Source organism: Meriones unguiculatus, chromosome 19 (genome assembly GCF_030254825.1).
Source record: "Meriones unguiculatus strain TT.TT164.6M chromosome 19, Bangor_MerUng_6.1, whole genome shotgun sequence".
Classification (NCBI taxonomy): domain Eukaryota; kingdom Metazoa; phylum Chordata; class Mammalia; order Rodentia; family Muridae; genus Meriones; species Meriones unguiculatus.
In genome coordinates this window covers 37279603-37300168 of record NC_083366.1, presented here as the reverse complement: position 1 = coordinate 37300168, position 20566 = coordinate 37279603, and the positions used below count along the sequence as shown (strand labels likewise).

Sequence of the window (20566 nt, the reverse complement as noted above, 5' to 3'; positions counted from 1 at the left end):
ATTCTTCCGTGTTTTAGTATAAAAATGTAAGATGTAGCCATAGAGCAAACTCGATGCATAATTATCACATTGGGATGCTAAACACAGACGCGGGGTTTGCTCTATGCACAGAGAGATCCGGTTTGCTCTAGAAATTCAGGTTTTACTTTTTTTTCCCCCCAGCAAAATAAGAGTGTGGGTGTGAAGGGAGACTGACATTCTGAGGATTTTTTCAGAATACTAATGCCTACAGAGGCGGTGGCAGCGTGGAGTTGACCAGCTTCCTCTGCATTATGCTGAGTGAAAGATTTCTTTACTCTTTGTGGATAGATTCCTTTGTGGCAACAGCTCAACAGGTCCTTTGGATTAACCAACAAGTAATCCTTTTGCACTTCTGTGGAAGCAAACGTTGTTTTTAAATTCAGGTGATGATACTCATGTCACACCTATGAGACAAAATAGCATCAGCTGAGCAACCTTCTATGTGATCTGAGTGTAAGGCTCGCAGAGGAGTTGGTCAGTGATCCTTGGTGGTGGAGGCAGAAGCGGTGCCAAGAAGCTTATGGACATGTGGGCTGGGCCTGGATTGCAGAGAATGAAAACAATTTCAAAAGGCACAAAGAGACAGATGGGGAGGGTATGCCCAGTCACATGCAAGATGAGCAGAAATGGCACCTAACACAGCAGTCTTCTTGTGATCCGATTTATACATTTTCAAATTCTGGAAAGGAATGACATTACTTTTTGAGGAGTTTTGTGACTTGGTCGTGGTGTCCTACCTTCTATGCAGTAATACGGTTATTGGTTGAAAAGCAGCAGGGAATCTTTTCTCCAGAAACACATCATCGGGCTTGGAACTGGAATTATGGCCAGTTATTTATGCCCCAGCTCTGATAGAATTCTCCTGCAGCCTTTGCAGCTTGCTGTTCAACTTTGCAATGGGGAATCAAAGTTTCAGATCAGTGGGTTCCAGTCTTGCTTATCCTTGGTATCAGCTTGGAAACTGGAAAAAAAAAAAAAGTGTACATAATACGGCTTCCGGGGTAGACTTTACCAAGCTGAACGTTTCCGGATGAGATTTTTAGATCAGTTCCAATTGCCGGAAGACCTACCTAACACCTTTGTCAAAGCACCAGTATAAGTCACCCATCGCTTAAACGCATGGACACATTTTCCAGATCATCTGTCTTGATGCCTCAGTTTCTTGTCACCTTATTCCGTTATTCTGTATTATGTGAGTTTCTAAATGAGGAAAATGGGGATGTTGGGATTTTCACAGACAAGAAGCCACTTTCAGCACAAAGAACATTTGACTAGGACTTGGAGATAGCAAACAGCCATCTCCAGGCACCAAGGGAGGATACACACACCAGTTTTCCTCTCCCTATAAATCTAACCTTCCTTTGTCCCGATCTAAACCTCTTTGTAAAGCCCAGCTTGTATGTGTCTCTTTTCTATCATTAAATATCAATGCTTTAAGCATTCTTTATAACTATTGTTTCACGGCACAGGAGAGTGATGAATAGGCCCTTGGTGATTTCTCAAAAGTCGCCTTTTTTGCCTGCTGAGTGGTAGGGCACAGAAGATTAAGGCAGGTACACAAATCAACATACTTTCTCTAATTAATTCCATTTGTAACATGACTCAAAGCTAATTTGCAGATGTGCTTTGGGTGGATTGTGTTCGTCAGAAAAATTTAGAACATTGTTTGATTTGGTTCCAGATTGAAGTGCTTGATAAAGATAAAGCGTCCCCGTGGTTCTTTTTCTTTCATTGTCCGAGGTACTACCTGATCTCAAATAGACACATTGTTAGAGATTTATGGGCACATGATTAGAAATGCTGGTGTCTTCTAAGTGGAAGGGTGCTTCAGCTATAGACACAATTATTAGTGCAATAAAAGTAGAAAAGTCTAGATGAGATTTACCCTTGCAGTGTCCAAAGGATGTGAGCTGGCCTTCATTCAAGTTTTGTTTGTGCATTTGTTATTCTATTATTATAAAATGTCACTTTGCCTATACAATATTTTGCCTTGCTGTCAGGTTTTATTTGCTTCAGCTTTTAGGTCAGGAACATTTGTGACTGAATACTCCTATGTGCGCCAAAGGAATTTTCCATGCTGTAGTGTTTGTTGGTTCCATAAACAACACAGTTTTTTTTTCAAGACTGAGAACAAACATTCATTAACAGGCAAGCAAATAAATAAAAACACCCACTCCAAAGCAAAACACAACATGCAAAATACCCAAATAGAATTCGGCTCATATCTAATAGGACTATCTTCTATTACAAAAAAGTAAATTTAAAAATTGCAATTAGAATATATTTGGGTGGGATTAAAAACAGATAGTTCATCCCTGCTACTCATGGGCAAAACAGTTATCAGAGAAAGCACACTACTTGAGGTAAAGAGAGAAGAGTTCTTTAGAGCACTGACCCTTGGGGAAAAGCTTCGTCATTGTCCTGGCAGCTCCACACTCCCACCCACCTTCACTGACTTTTTCCTCATCATCCGTCTGTCAAACCTTCCACTCACGTTTCCGATGCTTTCCCCGGAAGTCAGCATCAGCAGAAGCTCCAGCTGCTGCCCTGCCTACATCCAGCTGCTTTCTAAGTCAAAACTCTTCGGTTAGTGAACTCTGCCCATGTAAGTTCAAGGTCAGCAGCTGGGTGCAGGGAGTGCATCCTTTCCCTCAGCCTGAAAAGAGGGATGAAAAAGAGAGATGAAACACAGTTTGGGTATAAATAATCCAGAAGCGCTCCAGTTAATTGACACATTTAAGATAAGGCGCTCTTATTTCTGGTTTTAAAGGCCTGAGAATAAATTATTATATAAATTCAATTTTCAGGAGTTTGGATAAAAGACAAGATGGTTTGCCATTGCCTGCAAGGACATAAATGCTTATGATAAGTATAATGACAGTTTGGTTTTTTTTTTTTTAAATATTTTGGGAAGGGGTTTGGCTTCTACAGGTTCCTCTTGGTAGAACCTGTCACAGATGGAATTCCCTACCTTTGTCACAGTCCTGATGTGCTGCTTAGACCACCCGTTGGGACATCTCACAAGAGCTATTCAGTTTTCAGTGAAGATAACAGATGAGGACTAATGGTTTGTGGCAAGTGCCACACTGACCTGTACGGAGTTAACCAAATGTAGAAAGTTGATGCAACATCAGCTACATGTCTAAGAGAAGCACCAAGGGCATGAGCATTTTGCTGTGAGAAGCATTTCAATTGGTCTATACCAGAGCCAAACTTTGGTTTATAGAGTAGGAACTGACAAATATCAGATCAAAAAAGGAAGGAAAAAAAAAAAGAAGTGGTGGCAGCTGTCTGAAGGAAGGAAAATTATTTGAGAAGGCTTAATGGAATAAAGAAGCACATAAGATGCAAAATAATTGGCCTAAGGGCCATTGAACTCCTGAATTTACATAATCCCTAAATTGAATGCCTTTGAAACCAGAAAGGAAGGTGAGGAAAAAGAATTACCTTTTGCAGGGGACTACAGCAAAGCGAAAATGGGTACCTCAGAGAAGAGTTCAAATGTCTGAAGCAGCAGACATCACTAGCTCAGTTGGCCCCTTCAAAGGCAATTTACAAAGGTGGTTTTGAGCTAGATCCAGTTGTCTTGATAAACAGTGGAGCTGGTGAAAACCTCCTGGCAAGGAACCTATGGTAATTGAATAGATCTCCAGGCTGGCTGCCATCAGGGAATATACTCCCAGATGCCTGTGCCTGCTTGGCAGGGGCACCAGCTGCTCACTCTGTCCACCAGGCCCCTTTTTCTGGACTGGGGGGCTGCACTCTCCTTTTGGAGGAGTTTCACTCCCTACTTTCTAAGAACAATCATGTTCAGCCCTCAGTGTGCCTGCAAAGCAGCTAAGCTGGTTCTCTGCAATTCTCCCATGCATGGAACAGAGATTCAGTGCGGATTTTCATTTCTGTCTTAAAAGAATGGTTTGGGGACATGAATCATATTAATTGTGGTTTTTATCCTGGGCCACTTAGCTATATAATGAATGATCCTTTTGAGGTATATGATAAGTCTTATAACACTTTGACTCTCATATCTATAAACCCCCCAAAAATCAAGTTTCTATTGCTATTTCCATTGTCACCAACAGGGCTTTTGGCAAGAAGACAATGGAAGACAAATGAGAGCTTTTAGGGCCATCTGCAAAATGGCTCAGGTGACTTGTCTGAGAGTTCTTAGAATTCTCTGTTCCTTTATTTTATTTTGCAAATTCTGCCACTAGCAAATCTTTTGCCTCTGAGTTCACACTGTGAGTTTCAACCTTTTCCTCAATACTCACCCTATGCAGAGTTTTGCCAAGTTGTGACTGTGGTTGAGGGGCATGTTCTTGTTTTTGTTTCCTCTATAGCATTTCTTGTCAATTCTGACTGAAATGAATTCCAAGGACTTCCTGGATCAGCCTCATTAACGAAGCAAAGAAGTTCGAGTTTCCCTTGACTTTCCAAAGGAACAAAGAGTATGAAGACTGCTGCAGGCACTTTCAGAGTGAGTCCTTACATTTGCTTTTACCTCAGCTAGTTCTTCAAGTCAGTGTCTCATTTCCAGAAGGTTTATAGTAGTATGACAGGATAAGATAGTTTTGTATTATGGCTGAGGCCATTTTAGGTTTAACTAGAATTTAATCTCCTTGACAGAAAGCCTCATGGAAAACATCCTGAGTCTATTCTAGGAAACTGGAGTAACTTAGCTTTTCCTTAACTGCCTGTTTGTGCTCCTCCAGCTAATCCCATAGCTTCTGTTAAACTGCTTACATGCCCAAAACCTCCTGTAGTAGCTGCTATGCAAGATACCAGGATGTGGTTTTCACATTTAAAACTCCTTATTCTAAACAGCCAGCACTACACTTGAGTCCAGCTGGAAGAAAGAAGTTGAAATGGCTATCAACTGTGTCTGAGTGGTCAGCTCTGGTGGGCTCCCTATATCAGTAGCTCAAAGGATATTATCAATAACAGATTTGATATTCAATTTTCAAAACGTCTCAGGCAAACGTTTGCACTCTTGTTTATTCCCTCTTGGGGCTCTGCTCTGGGATGGACTTGCTCAGCAGCGTAAAGTACTCTGCTTTTACCTCCGCAGCATATGTCCTTCTTGAAACCTACTACTCTTATGGTCTCTTTGGTCAGAATCTGGCAAGGAAACCTGTTACTAAATATCCACAGCATAACCAGATGAGAAATTATGGCCAATTCCACCTCACCTGATGAAGGTCTCATCTTGTCACCTGTTGTATTCCTCTTATAAAGGGGAATTAGTACCATCAGAAGTATTTAGGATTCTTCAACAGGCTGACTTTCATTTTGTGTGGCTTTATGTGTGTGGTAAGTGGATGCCAAAGGTCAAATTGGTATCTTTGTTGATCATCCTCTACCTCTACATGGTCTCTCAAAGGCAAAAGACTAGCTGCCCAAGGAGCTCCTGAGATCCATTTGTCTCTGTCTCCCCAAGGTTAGGACTGCATGTGAACGCCATCGTCTCTGCCTTTTCACAAGAGTTCTGGGAATACAAATTCAGGTCCTTGTATTTGCACAGCAAAGAGCTTCTGTAATCCAATGTTCTCCTTAGCTCCATAAATCCCATTTTCTAAAAAAAAAAAAAATTTTGTAATGTACTTATTTTATTATTTTATGTGTATAAGTTTTTGCTTTTGTATGTCTAGGCTCCATGTGCATGGTTGGTGCCTGTAGAGATCAGAAGAAGGCATTGGATGGAGCCCTTATAATTGGTATGACAAGTAGTTTTGGGCTGTCATGTGTGTGCTTGGAACCAAATCTGGGTCCAGTGGAAGAGGAGCCAGTTCTCTTAACCATAGAGCCATCTCTCCTGTCCTTAACTTTCATTTTTGGTGAACGTTTTTCAGAAGCACTTGGCCTCCAGATAGATTCCCAATGGAATGCAAGCAGTTGAACCACTGGCCCAGGCTTATGTAGCTCCCTGTTCCTCACATAATAAAAAACGGTGCCCATTTCACATGAGGGCTTCCTTATGTGGACAGCAACTTCCCCCAAGAGGAAACTTGATTGGTTCTAAATTACCAAATGAAAAACATGGGTTCATTTCCCCCCACAAGATGAAATTTGATAATAGTAGAAAGTTCTTTTATTTTTGTATTTTTACAGACTCACGTGCAATTGCAGAGGTAGCACAAGCGGTCCCATGCTCTTACCACTCAGCCTTCCCCATCTGTAATGTCTCACACAACACAGAACGTTTACACAAGCAGGAGACTGGCAAGAGAGAATAAGCATGAAAAGCTGACACATGCCTACTCCTGAAGATTTTGGTTTGCTAGCTTCATCAGAATGCTGTGAGATAAGGTGCTTCTATGTTTCACACAAAGAAGAGTCTCAGTGGAACCCTCCTAAGCCTTGTAGAACTGTGTTCCGACACATCAAACATTCTAAACAGAAGTTGATGTGTTGTTGCTCAGGAAGACAGGCTTTTAACTATATGGGACTTTATCAACTTCAGTTGCCTAAAATATGTTCTTGCCAGACAGAGACACTGCTGGCATATTTATATATTTTGAATACTGTGTTGACTGGTTTTAAAAGTTTAGGACAAAAGAGAAGAGTTGACCCAATTAATAGCTTTGGACATTGGTTTGTTAGCAAAATGTGTCAACGTTTCTTTTTACAGTAGAAGTTAAGAGTTTAGGTCTTGAATTCTAGCTGGTTGAGTCTATTTCCTACCATTACCGGAAATATAACTTGAAACAAATTATCTCATTGTCTTAAGGCTCAACTGAGCTGCCTCCCCAGCCCCTTGGACATATTCTCAATGTTGATTCAGATAAAATTAAAGGTATTTTCTAGCCTTGTGTTATGAAAGGGAGTAACTGCTAATTATATGTAGAAAACAATTTTGCTTTCCATTGTAGTTATTATTTTTAAACAGAAATTGCTCAATGTCTCATAACACGTTATAAGTCATTGTATAACCTTCAAATTAGTAGCTGTTGGTGGAAAAATTACTTGTGACAAAAATAGTCTAATACAGGATCATAAACAGCTGCAGGATTGTAAAGCCTAAAATAATATAACTTGCCCTGGGCTCATTTAGCTAAAGCCAGTGTTATTGTTGCCTGGATAGCAAGTGTTTTCAAAAACATATCAGGAGCTACTGGAAAAGCTTGTAACAAAAAGTCAGTCATCCCTGTATATGTTTAGCTATGTACAAATATTAACTGGTTTTGAAAAAGTGTATTTGTTGTATAAAAAGTGGATCTATTGGTTACCATGGCCGCTTGTGCCTTGCTCATAATTGCTGGTTTTCTCTCCCTAGCTGTTATAGGTTGCCTTAGAGAGCAATAGCAAATCAAGCCCTTCCTAACAACAATCCAACTATACATAATAATTAATAAATTAATTCCTGAAATTTGCATGTAAACAATTTCAAGCCTAGATTTTTGGGTGGACAGAGCAGCCATGTGTGGACTCCCTAAAACATGACTGTGCTTCTTTTCAGTAAAATGTTACATTTATGGTTGTTGTCCTGCAAATTAGTACACTGAAAAAAAAAAGTGGCTCTTCTCAAAGCTTGAATATGAAGAGATTAGCAGCCAAGTAGCATTGACAGAACCATGTTGCCAGATAATCAGACAATGCTGAGCTCTATAGACATGCAGCTGTGCTGGGATCCAGCTCAGAAAGCAGGTATCTCGGCTAAGAAGGTTTCCTTTTCTCCTTTGAGTTTTTCTTTGGCTTCTTATACTGAGATCCAATTCAAATAAACTGTTGGGTCAGATAAGGGTTTATATTGGTGACATCTAAGCTGCAGCAAATCTTCTGCATGTGGTTATCATTAGCAATCTTGATCCATGTGTGATGAGTAATCATCATTGTAATCTTCACTCACTATACTGGGATCACCCAGGAGAGGGTGAGGTACACTTCTGAGAGTGTCTATGTGGGCATTTCCAGAGAGGAAAAGAACCAGAAGGCAAAGACTCACCCTGCAGGTGAGTGGATCTATCTGTGGACTAGACTTGTACAGAATGAGAGAAGCTGAAGGACAAAGCCAGTTGGGCTCCTGGCTCCTCTTTCTGTCCTAAGTCACCCAAAACTGCTCTGCTCCACCATCATGCCCCTACCCAGACTGACCCTCTGAGAAGGAAAACAGAACCTTCCTTCTTGAAGTTGTTTCTGTTGGGCCTTCAGCACAGCAGTGCAGGAGTAACTGACACACAATGTTTTCTTTCCCGTTTTTTGTGAGGGGCCAAAGAGAACAAACTTGTTGCTTTGAAATTTCTATTTACAGGGTACCGAAATGTCAGAAAATGTTTGTTTCCAATTTGTTGTAATAGTGAAGTCTCCGATAGGTAGAAGTGCAAGGCTGGCAACAAGCTTTGGAATAGAGCAGGCAGGCTGATGAAAACAGGGAATGAGTTTTCAAAGGTTTATATTGATTAGATCTTTGGTTAGAGAATGGCTCTTTCAGCACAAAATCTTAGGAAAAGAATCACAAAAAGAAATATCAACATATTTGACTGCACAGGGGTAGAAAAAAATCTATGTTCAAAATTACAATAACTAGATGTTAAATAGGAACAACATTTAAGTGCTATTCAGAGCCAAAGATGAAAAGGATGAACGTTTTTAGCATTTAACAAATTTATAAAATAGGAGAGTCAGTCAACAGCAAATTAAGGAAAGAGATGGCTCACCCTGGAGGAAATAAAACTGGCCAGTAACTGTAAGGGAAGTAGCTAATGTTGAAAGAATGAACAGCTATGAGATATTTTTTTTTTCTTTTATCAAATTGCTCCAAATTTAAATGCCATATGTCCAGAAAGTGTTAGTAAGCCTTCCCCAGGCTCTAAGGCTTCCAGTACCTGAGTTTACACCCTGGTCATGTGGCCTTGGGAGGAAGTTATTTGTATCTGCCTTAATGTTTCATCAGTCGAGAGAAACTACTTCATATTGCTATGGTTAATGTTCAGTGAGATGACACAGGGCCAACTGAACATGATGAGTCTCATACATTGCTGAGAGAACCTTAGATGACAAATTTAGTCAGACTGGAAGGCTGTGGAGCAACACACACACACACACACACACACAATCTTCCTTAAAGAAACCTTTCTCTCACAAACATTATCACAGTCACAAAAACACCATTTCCAAGAGACTTTCAAAACATAGGATTGCTTAATAAATAGCATTAAAGTAGAAAGAGCAGAGTATAAAATGCGTAGCATCTCCACTGTGCAAATTTGGATATGAGTTAAAGACAAATATAGAAGCTGGGCAAAGTGGTACATACTTACAATCCCACCAGAGGCAAGACAGAGCTCTATGAGTGTGAGGCAACGCCTACATTGCCCAGCCAAAGCTACATGGTAAGACCCTGATTCAAAAACATCAACCAACAAACTAAATATTCAGTGGGATTGTGCCTTTTTTTAAAAATATACTTTTCTTTCCATTTTTCAGGAGCGTGACTACCTTGCTTTTCTACATTCAAAATGAAACGGCATCAGAAAAGACTGAAACCAGTGTAACGTGTGACCTACTTCTCATTAATTTTTAAATATCTGCTCAACGTCTTTAAGATGAACCAAGCTATCAGTAGCAGGCACAAAGAACACATTTTTGTACTATATGGCTCTAACTGATCCTTTTGCCCCACCCACAAATAAGTTTCCATTTGTAACTTTCAGGGCTAATGGTGAGCTTCCCTGTTCCAGGCATAAGGCCAAGCTAGGAAGACCACTATTTAATCTGTAGTCAGGCTAGCCTTACTAATTTCAGTAGGAGTAGTCTCCACAGACGAGGCAGACTCTGCATTTACACACTGTAGATTCACTGGTACCACTCATGAATTAGAAATATAGCCACTGTGGGCCTCTGTTCCCTGGAAGGAATGGTATTTAGGACCTGTAGGAAAAGGCTTCTCCATGTGTGTGAGGTATTGGATGTGGATGTGGTGGAGGCAGTGTTTCTCAGGGAGAGTGCACCAGGGGACAGAGGGTTGAGAGCCCAGCGCTGACAGCTGGGCTGCAGGTCACAGAGAAGCCCATTGTTGTTCTGGGAAGCGGTTCCTTTTGTTTGCCAGCTCCTCCACCCTGCAGCAGAGCGAGCAGACAAACAGTCCCAGTGCTCAAACAGCCACAGAGCTCAGAACTGTTTCTTTGTGAAGTATCACCATTCCTCTTTTGTTAACATTTCTACCATTTAATGACCTTGATAAAGATAATTAAGCAATAAAAATAACTCAAGGAGACCGCATTCAAGTACAGAAAGCTTTACCCACGAAGCAAGAATAAGCCCTTTCCTCATTGGCAGCTCCATACTGACATTTGTGTACATTTGTATAAGCGTATCATCTATAGTGGTCGTTCCTTATTCATGGTTGCAATGTCCAAGGTTTTAGTGACAGTAGTCAGCTGTGATCTGAAAATACAGAACAGAAAATTCCAGATATAAATGATTCCCAAGGGTTTTTTTTTTTTGTTGTTGTTGTTGTTAGTGCTTGTTTTTTTTTTGTTTGTTTGTTTTGTTTTGTTTTGAGACAGGGTTTCCCTGTATAGCCCTTGCTGCCCTGGAACTCACGTTGTAGACCAGAATGGCCTCAAACTCTGAGATCCACCTTCCCCTCCCTCCTGAGTGCAGAAATCAAAGGCTTGTGCTACCACATCCAGCTCAACTCACAAATTTTAAAGAAGCTTTATTACAGTACATTGTTGTATTGTTTTAGTAAAGGCTGTTAATCTCTTCACATGCACAGCTTCTAACAAAGTTTGTCATACGAAGAAGGAAATGCTATGTATGATGAGGTCTGGTAGTGGCCAAGGGTTCAGTCATCCCTGGGCATCTTGATCAGAGGGAGACCTGCCCCAGTACACGCGAGGGTCAATGCAGATGTATGCAGTATATAACTGGAATTCATCAACTCAGTCAGACGTCTCTGTGAACAACACAGGAAATACCCTGCGCTCCTAATAGCACTGGGAAAAAAATAATAGACTTCAGCCTCCTATAACTTGGGAGGCCCCACAAAGCTTTTCTATAAATGCTGTTAGTATTATTGTTACAAGTAGAGCTAAATTAGAAAGATTTGTTTGAAATAATAGTTCAAATACTCGCAAGGCAATCACCTGTGGTTTTACCTTTTGGAAAAAAAACTATCAAAAGAGAGAAAATAATTAAGAAGCAGAGCCGGAGGCGGCGGCAGAAAGCTGCTCCCATGGTGTGCATGGATCAAGCCCTTTGTCTACAGGCCTGTTCACCTCCGTCCTACTCCACACTCACTTCTAACAGCCCAAACCTGACTGCCAGCCTTCAGGGCTTCTGCAGGTAAGGGCCTGTGGAGAAGGGCCTCCCTACCTCTTCCAATAGGTTAGCAAGCCAAAATAGCATATATAAGGAAGGGGAGAATGGGGAAAGGTTTGAAGTCTAGGTTGCACCATTCATAGAGCAAAGCTGCCTGGGTGTCCAGGGTGTAGGCCAAAGCAGTTCTTTCCAAGCTGTCTTCAGGGCCTGGCTAGGCACAAGCCACCACTGCCTTCCAGCACCAGCTGGAGGTCCGCAGTCGTGCTGTCTTAAGAAAATGTCTGAATTTGTTTTCATTCAGTTGAAATGAGAAAGGGGCTGGAGATATGGCTCAGTGGTTAGGAGCCCTGGCTGCTCATCCAGATAGACCTGGGTTCAATCCCAGGCACCGATATGGCAGCTCATAACTGTCTTTAACTCTGTCCCAGGGCATCCAACACCCTCACATAGATATGCACACAGTTAAAACACCGATGTACATAAAATAAAAATAAAATCAATTAAAAAAAAAAGAGATTAGAGTATGGGGAATATAGCTTAGAATCCTAGCTCCCCCCCACCCCGTTTAAAATATCTTAAAATGAATTAATTTAAAGGAGTAAGATTTGAATTTTTTAAAAATGGTTGAAAACCATGAAATTAATTTAAGGTGTTTTGAAAGCCCGGCTGGTTGCACACACACACATTCAAGCATGCACACATACAAGCATGCGTACACACAAGCACAAACCAGCACCTTGGCAAAATAACCAGATTTACTTCAGGAAGATGTTTTCCTCTGTGAATCAAACTTAGAGGAAATAAACTGTGTTAAAAAAGGAAGAAGAAGAAAGAAAAGCCCCTTGAAAGCATCCGCAGGGAATGAGTAATGTATTTCTACAGACTCTAGAGATCAATGCAATTACTTCAAAAGACAGATCAATGCGGTTTAAGTTTTGAATATCTAACATAAATATCACCCTTTCTTCCCAGAAGAAAACCATTCCTAGTACATTATACACAACACATTTTTCCCTTCCACAAAGCTGCAACAACTGTCCAAATGCCCCATCTCGTAGAGGATTCAGTCTGCCACTCTGAATTTTCTTGGACTGCTAAACACCATCATTAATCAGAAGACTCTCCCTGTGAAATCTGACTCAAACCCTCCCTTCAAAATATAAGCAACTTACACACTAACTAGACTCTCTTTTTGTTGTTGTTGTTTTATGCTTTGTTTTTGTTTGTTTGCTTGTTTTTTGAGACAGGGTCTTGGTTGTTTCTGGACTTGATTTGTAGACCAGGCTAGCCTTGAACTCACAGAGATATGCTTGCCTCTGCCTCCCTGAGCGCTGGGATCAAACCACCACACCTGGTTTAACTAGACTTTCTTATCATGGGAATCACTGAACAATCTGAATTCAGTTCTCAGGGGTTTGCTTACAAATCAAAAATCTGTTAGGAAGAGGCACTGGGTTCGCACTGCATCTCCCCAGACTGGTTGGTGCCTTCTGTGCTGGAGGGTCAGGCGGCATGGCTGGCACTTCAGTTGGCACTTCTAGTGGCATTTGGCCTGTTGAGAAATCCTGGTTGTTTGAAGAGGCCTTTCCTTTCTCAACGTTTCTTAATCTGTGTTCTTTATTGAGTGCATTGGATATAATATAGTCACCTCTTTTCAAGTTTAGAATTACCCTTTTCTGTTTTTCTGACCTTGTGAAAAGAACGTATCTGGCTCTTGGAAGGCTTTCCTAAACTTGAGCACACCACCTAGTGAGAAGAGATGTAACTGCAGGCTCTTGTGAGTGCAACGTGATTGGCAATCCTGCTTTTTCTTCCGTCAGTGTTCTGGGGACGAGACAGACTATCTCTAATCTCTTCAAGGCACCTTTCAATCTGAAGCATTTAGCAAGAGATGTACTTAGTCCAATACTTAAAATAATTTGTTGTTGGAAAGAATGTTTTGTTTGGGATAACATTTATAAGATATTTATATTTTATTCAGCAATTTTTTTCCTTTAATTTCTTTAATGGATTTATCCAATTCTTTTTTTTTTCAATTACACTTTATTCATTCTGCATCCCCCCATAAGCCCCTCCCTCCTCCCCTCCCAATCCCACCCTCCCTCCTCCCTATGCTTGCATGCCACACCCCAAGTCCACTAATAGGGGAGGTTCTCCTCTAAATTTTTTTATGTGATAGAAACATATTTTATTCCCTATAGGCAACCTATGTGCAGTTATTTTGTTCAACAGATCCACAATGTTGTCTTAAAGTCTGCCTACTTTCAGGGCTGAAGCGTAAATCAGCAGTGTTTTAATTTGCTGAGTTACCACCAGACTTTGCAGTGACATCTTTGTTTTTGCGGGAAGATGCTAGCCAGCGAGCTGACTTGCTCTGTGCTAGTTTGGTGTTATAACCCCCAACTCTCAGATCGTTTCATCTCCTGTGAGACAACTCAGGTGATGTGCTACACTGTGCTTTTAAAGACAAGCTGCCTTTTCCAGGGACTCAGGAAATACCAGCTTTAAAGGCTTACTTGACAAATGACATCAGATAGAAAACTTAATTTTATGCTGCATATAAAGCCACAAGCATAAATGGATACTGCAGCATTTCCTGTGCTAAGATTACAGGAATAAAATAGGAGAAGCCAAATATGTCCTTGTGCTATACAGCACCATAGATTGGGAGTGCATTTTTTTTTTTACAAACACTCTGAAAACTATGCCTTTATTTAAAAAAAAAGACCATTTAAATATGATACCATCACCAATGCATATGACGAACATGATATTATAAATAACTTTGAGACCACGAAGGAGAGGCATTGCCTTTTTTTCTTCCCTCCTCTTCATGAGCCATTATGTTCTCCCAAGTTGTCTTAATTAACTGCCACCCATGAGCACAGCACAACTGTAGTCACAGATGGGTGCTATCCAAAAGAGCTAGCAATTCATTTGTATGTATCCCCAAGGGAGAAATCCTTATTCATTGAAGTAAAAGAACTGCCAGAATTGGGGCTTTAGCTGACTGGCAGAGTGCTTGACCAGCATGCCGTAGGTCCTAGGTTCAATCTCTAATAGTAGAAGAAATCTTCTGGGGACCGGAGAGATCATTCAGCAGCTGAGAGTATTTGCTGCTCAATCAGGAGGACCAAAGTTTGGATCCCAGTATGTGTGGCAGGTGAATCACAAATGATTGCAACTCCAAGAGATCCGACATTCTCGTTTGGCCCCTACAAGCACTCACACACATGTGCACATATACTCACTTTTCAAAGGCTTGCCTGTGAAAGACGAGCTTAACTGCGGCAAGAGGCAGGAACCACAGGGCCCAGGTGTGGTACCATGCCCTGTGGGATGATGATCCACTTACATCAATCATTAATCAAGAAAATGCCCCACAGGACTGTCCACAGCACAGGCTAAGCTGCTGGTGGCATTTTTCTCAGCCAAGGTTCTCTCTTCCCAAATGACTCTAGAGTGCGTCAAAATCACATAGAAACTAGCCAGCACAGATTTGCATGCAAGCTTTGATGCAATGAGCAAGATGACCCTTTCTTCATAAATGGACAGAGAGGTTTTGCTGGGGACTGGGAGGAGTGACCTGCCAAAAAATCATGAAGGGTTAGTGACATGAAAGGAAACTGTAACGTGAGGATCTTCATTGTGATGTCCTCTGTCTGTTCATCCCTCTGAGATGAGGTCCACCCTGGGAAGGCTGGAGTGGATGTGAGTATGTGTTGTCAGGACAGTTAATCTTCCATGAGTAGCTCAAAATGCCCCACCCTTTAGGATTTAATGTATGTCATTTCAAAGTTTCGTATTTGTGTTTTCAGTGCAAAATATGTATAATGACATCACAGAAACAGTATAGTTGATATTTTATATTTTGCTTTTAAGCTTAACTTTGTGCAATAGATAGTTATTACTACCAAGTATGGACATTCACAGTCCTTAATGACCCTGTGTAACTCCTTTGTGTGTGTGGATCATTAGTACCAAATTTCATCCTGATGAATGAAAACATTATTGGTCACTGTTGTGTAGAGAACATACATCCTTGAATATATATTCTTCAGGCACTTGGACTATTAATATTTCATTCTTCAAAGATGGAGCAGCAGGGAGAGTGCCTTCTAGAAGAATCTTGTTCAGAGAGAGGTCTATCTAAAATGAATGCAGCCACTGAGCAAGAAGGACTCACCTCTTCAGCTTTCTGTCACTTCTAATGCTGACTGTAACATCTGAAGTAATAATTACTCTGTGTTCAGAGACTCAAGAGGTGCGTTTTGACTATTTGCATTTTGGCTAGTTGACTCATTTTGTGGACATTTTCTGACTGTGTACTTTTTAAAAATTGTTTATGGATGTCTTTTGTATATACAGACATCCTTTACTCTCTATTGGCCCTGTAATCTTCCTAATCCTTGTGATATTTCTAAAGTTCAGCAGTCATTTCTCTTTAAATAAAGTAAATTAGCTCCAAATGACTTACAAGTCTTTCACCTGCCACTTTCCTCGTCTGACTCATAGTTCGATTGTGTTATATACATCCATGTTGCCCAAGTTGCAGTTCCTAAAGCCTCATTCTTGCTTTACACTCTCAGAGCTTGATTACTAGGTATTGAATGTGCTCATGCAGAATACTTTTTAAAATTTTCTTGTAGTTGATTTCCAAAATATTTTAGCACATGCTTGTATACTTTTCTTAACATTGGACATTTAAAATCTTTGATAGATGCAGATATGCTGGTAGCTAAAATAAAAAGCTGGTATTGTTTTTTTGGCATTCAGGCCTACTTATTATTGCCTGATTCCATTGATTATTTTTTAACTTACTCTGTTTCCCTGACTTGTCTGGATGCTCTATGTAGACCAAGCTGGCCTCAGACTCACAGAGATCTGCCTGCCCCTGGAGAGTGCTGGGATTGGAAGTATGCATCACTACGCCTGGGCACTCTATTAATTTTTAAGTTAACGTACAAAGCAATGAGATTTTCAGAGATATGTCATTTTGCTCTGTTCTTATTCTTTTCTCTCCTCCACTCCTCTCCTTCCCATTCCTGCCTGCTTATTCTTCTCTTCCCCAAAGTCTCTGTTTCTGCTCCATGCCATGCATTTTCCATTACCCTCTATTACTGCCTTTTCTCTTCTCTTTGGGCCACTTCCTCCAGTGTTCCTTCTACTATCATGTCCCTCATACATATTATATATACAGATATAGGTTGCGGGTTTGAGATATAATTGATATTATTTGTCTCTTTCAGTCTGGCTTACTTTCATTTTCCCTCAAATGTCTCAATTCCACTCTTCTTTTAAAATGGCTGAATAAATTTTCATTTTGTATATAAACCACATTCTCTCTCCCTCTCTCTCTTTCTCTCTCTATCTGTGCATGTCCATCTGTCTGTCTCTCTCTGCATATATATAGATACAAACAAATAAACTATATATAGTTTATTTATATATATGTATATAAATAAATATATAAATATATAAATAAATATATACATATATATGTATATATATACATATATGTATATATATACATATATATGTATATTTGTTTGTTTCTTTCTTTTTATAACCATAGCTCTTCTGGAGCTCATTCAGTAGACCAGGCTGGTGTCAAACTCAGAGATCCACTTGCCTCTGCCTCCCAAGTACTGGGACTAAAAGTATGCACCACCATCACCCAACAGACCACATATTCTTTACCCATTCATATGATTTAGTTACTGTGGATATTATAGCTATAAGTATCTCTACAGTAGAATGACTTATAGGCGAATTTCAATTCTAATAATTTGGTTGCTATGAATATTATAGCTATAAGTATTTCTACAGTAGAGAGACTTATAGGCCAATTTTTCTGATTATCACAATGCAAAAACTCTCAATAAAATACTTAAAACCATGGTTGCAAATTTGGTTCAACATGTGCAAATCAGTAATTGTAATACAGCACATAAACTGATTTAAAGACAGTATTCACATAGTCATCTCAATAGATGTAGAAAGGTCTTTCACAAAGCCCAACATATCTTTATATTTAAACAGATATGCCTTGAGGACATGGATAGAAGAAAATAACAAAATTATGGTAATATACAACAAATTGACCAGCAGCATTATATTATATATATTATATTATATATATTATATTATATTATATATATTATATTATATTATATTATATTATATTATATTATATATATTTTGGAAAAACAGTAATGCAATGAAGAGGCCCTTTCTCTGTTCCTGTTCCATATTGTACTCCATGTCTTAGCTAAAGCAAGAGATAGAAATTACACTCCTTTTCTATAAGAAAAAGCAACTATACATATTCTCTTTAACTTGATTAAAAAAATAATGGGGCTGAAAATATGACTCAGTGGTTAAGAGTGTGCCTTGCTCTTACAGAGAAGTGGAGTTCAGCTCCTAGCACTCATAGCAGGTGGCTTACTCCTGCCTGTAACTGCAGCTCCAGGGGACCAGATAACCTCCTTTGGCCTCTGTGGGCTCCCATACTCACATGCACGTATACTGCCTCAGCTTAGCGGCTGCACTGTTGCTTTTACATAACTTAAAAAAAATGCTTTAAGCCTCAGAAAAGCAAATAAGTGTAAAATCACACATCTGTAACTTTTATGTGCAAATGTGTCCACCATGTGATGCACAGAGCATTTAAGTTTAGGATGAGTATGACTGTTTTAGGGTTACTATTCTTGTGATGAAACACTATGACTAAAAGAAACTTGGGGAAGAAAGGGGTGTTTGACCTACATATCATGGGTCACTGTCCTCTGAAGGAAGCCAAGGCAGGAACTCAAACAGAGCAGGAACCAGGAGGCAGGAATGGAAGCAGAGGCTATGGAAGATGGCTTCTTACTAGAGTACTCTGCCTGCTTTCTTATAGAACCCAGGACCAACATGCTAGGGGTAGCACTGCCCGTGGGCTGGGCCTTCTCCCATCAATCACTAATTCTGAACATGCCCCACAGGCCTGCCTACAGTCTGATCTTAAGTAGGCTTTTTTCCATTTGATGTTCCCTCCTTTCAGATGACTCCAGCCTGTATCAAGTTGACATAAAACTAGCCAGGACAATGACTGAAATGAATTGGGTAGTAAATAGACTCAGAAATGTCATGGATATTTATTACAAAGAGACACACTATGTATTTAAAACTGCATTGCAAATGAAGTTTGAATGTATATATGATAAATGTGATATTTTAAAACTCTTACACTTTAAAAAAATTTAAAAATTTAAAGAAAGGTAAAAACTGTATTATATATTCAGGAAGCCACTTTAGTCTCTATTAAAATGAAGGATTATATTTAATAAGTTAGAAGGATGATTAATGAAAATGAATAAGAGACTAACAGAGAAATGAGCTAATTATATTTAGACATATTTTACATGTACTGGTTAAAGGAATGATACAACCAGCAGTAGGACTCCATTTTTGTAGAAATTTTTAAAAACTGTGAAGGTGTCAGGAGGCATTTCTGGTGGGAAATAGGACAATCATTCTGAAAGCAACTTAGTAAGTCACAATCTTGTAACTAGGGTATATTACTTAGTACAGAGAATTACATTAGCCATGCTTAAATATTTATTCATTCCACCTAAAATATTGTCACCTTGCTGGGCATGGTAGTGCATGCCAGTAATCCTAGCATTCTGTGAGACAGAGGCAGGTAGATCTCTGAGAGTTCAAGGCCAGCCTGGTCTACAAAGTGAGTCCAGGACAGCCAAGGCTATATAGAGAAACCCTGCCTCTGCAAAACAAAACAAAACAAAACAAAACAAAACAATGACCCTTTCAAACCCATCGCTTCTGTCTTCAGCCTCTACTTTTTCTGAAAAAGCCTCTTGCTTTTTCTGGGAATTGTGTATGTTTAGCATTTCTTTACACGATGCCATTAATTACTTAGTGTTATTTATGTAACTCAACCATGTAAGAAAACAAATCTATCTTCACTTTTTACTAGTAGAGAAATAAGTATTACATGGATTACAAAACTGGTTCCCTGGTGATAATCAAGTAAGATCTGAGCTCAGGTATCCTAGCATTCCATTCCCATGAGCTTTTACTGGAATAAGTTTTTACTATTTTCTTTAGTAAACCATTCAGAAAATTGTGATTTCATTAGATATCGAAAATATTTTTCTTTCTCTTGGTTGCATTAATTTTTTTTCATACAATCCTTCTCTTTTCTACTTTATTTAACCTTAGATTTAAAATGTTCTAGCGGTTGTTAACATGGTGTCTACAGGGAGCCCATTGCGCTGCTGAACCCCCACCAACATGGTGATCCTCATGTTTCAGACTTATGGAAGACTTCTTAGACTTCGGGGCTTCCATTTAGGAAATTTTTGCTGGCTTGAGATTTCCTGACACTCTAAGCAATTTTAAGACACACCTTCCTTCACTAATCTGTTACCAATGCAGGGCCTTCTTGTCCCCTCTAGTCCTTTGGTACACTGAGCACAAGCTTTCTGGATGTGTGAAGAGAAGATGGCCCATGAAGCACCTTATGAGACCCCAGCATCTCAACAACCTCTGCCCAAACACTGATGGGACAGCCAGATGAAGATCTCATTCAGGAGGTTGAAACTGGAAAAGATGAAGTTTGAAGTGCAAGTTTCTGGTTTCTTTGAAGACTCAGTTGAGGCGTGTGATGTTTTGCTAGAAACTGTCTTGTGAGAAGAGATGTGATGTTTTGCTGTGAGCTTCTTGTGAGAGAGGTGTGAATCTATTCAGCTGAGAACATCTGTGGGTGGGCTCTGAGGAGAGGCAACATATTAGAAGCCCATGACAGTAAGACATCACTTTTTGGATCAACATCACCGCACTGATCTTAGTGCTTTGAAACCTGACTTCGTAGAGAGAAAGGTTCCAGAGAACTTCTTGGGGCAATTCAAGAATCTTGTAGCTTTTGCTGATTTTTCCCGATCTTCTGAATCATGCTGATTTGTGTTGCTGTTTGGTGTTGGCCTTTGGACTGAACTGCTGGCCTCCGGACAATGAAGAGTGGACTCCTCCCAAAGAACTGTGTCTAAAATGTCTACGCTCCCCTTTACCTAATAACCTCCCTTCTTCTCTTTCTCTGGTTAGTGGGTGGAAGGGAGGTAGAAGCACTTAAGAACCCTAAATAAAGAAGTTTGGTGAAAAATCTATGTCTACAGAAGTTCCTCTAGCCCAGTGATTCTAGACCTTCTGAATGCTGTGACCCTTTAATCCAGTTCCTCATGTTGTGGTAGCACCAACCAAAAAATTGTTTTGTTGCTAC

General features: G+C 39.9%; 1 long non-coding RNA gene across 3 annotated transcripts in view; it reads left to right on the top strand.

Moving 5' to 3' along the window:
- LOC132649183 (uncharacterized) overlaps nucleotides 1–20437 on the top strand; it is a 56009-nt gene extending 35572 nt beyond the window's left edge. For all 3 annotated transcript variants that reach the window (XR_009587626.1, XR_009587625.1, XR_009587627.1), the window contains 2 exons: nucleotides 4362–4498; nucleotides 19746–20437. This is a non-coding gene — a long non-coding RNA (uncharacterized LOC132649183). The remainder of the gene's footprint in view (nucleotides 1–4361; nucleotides 4499–19745) is intronic.
- Nucleotides 20438–20566: the final 129 nt, after the last annotated feature.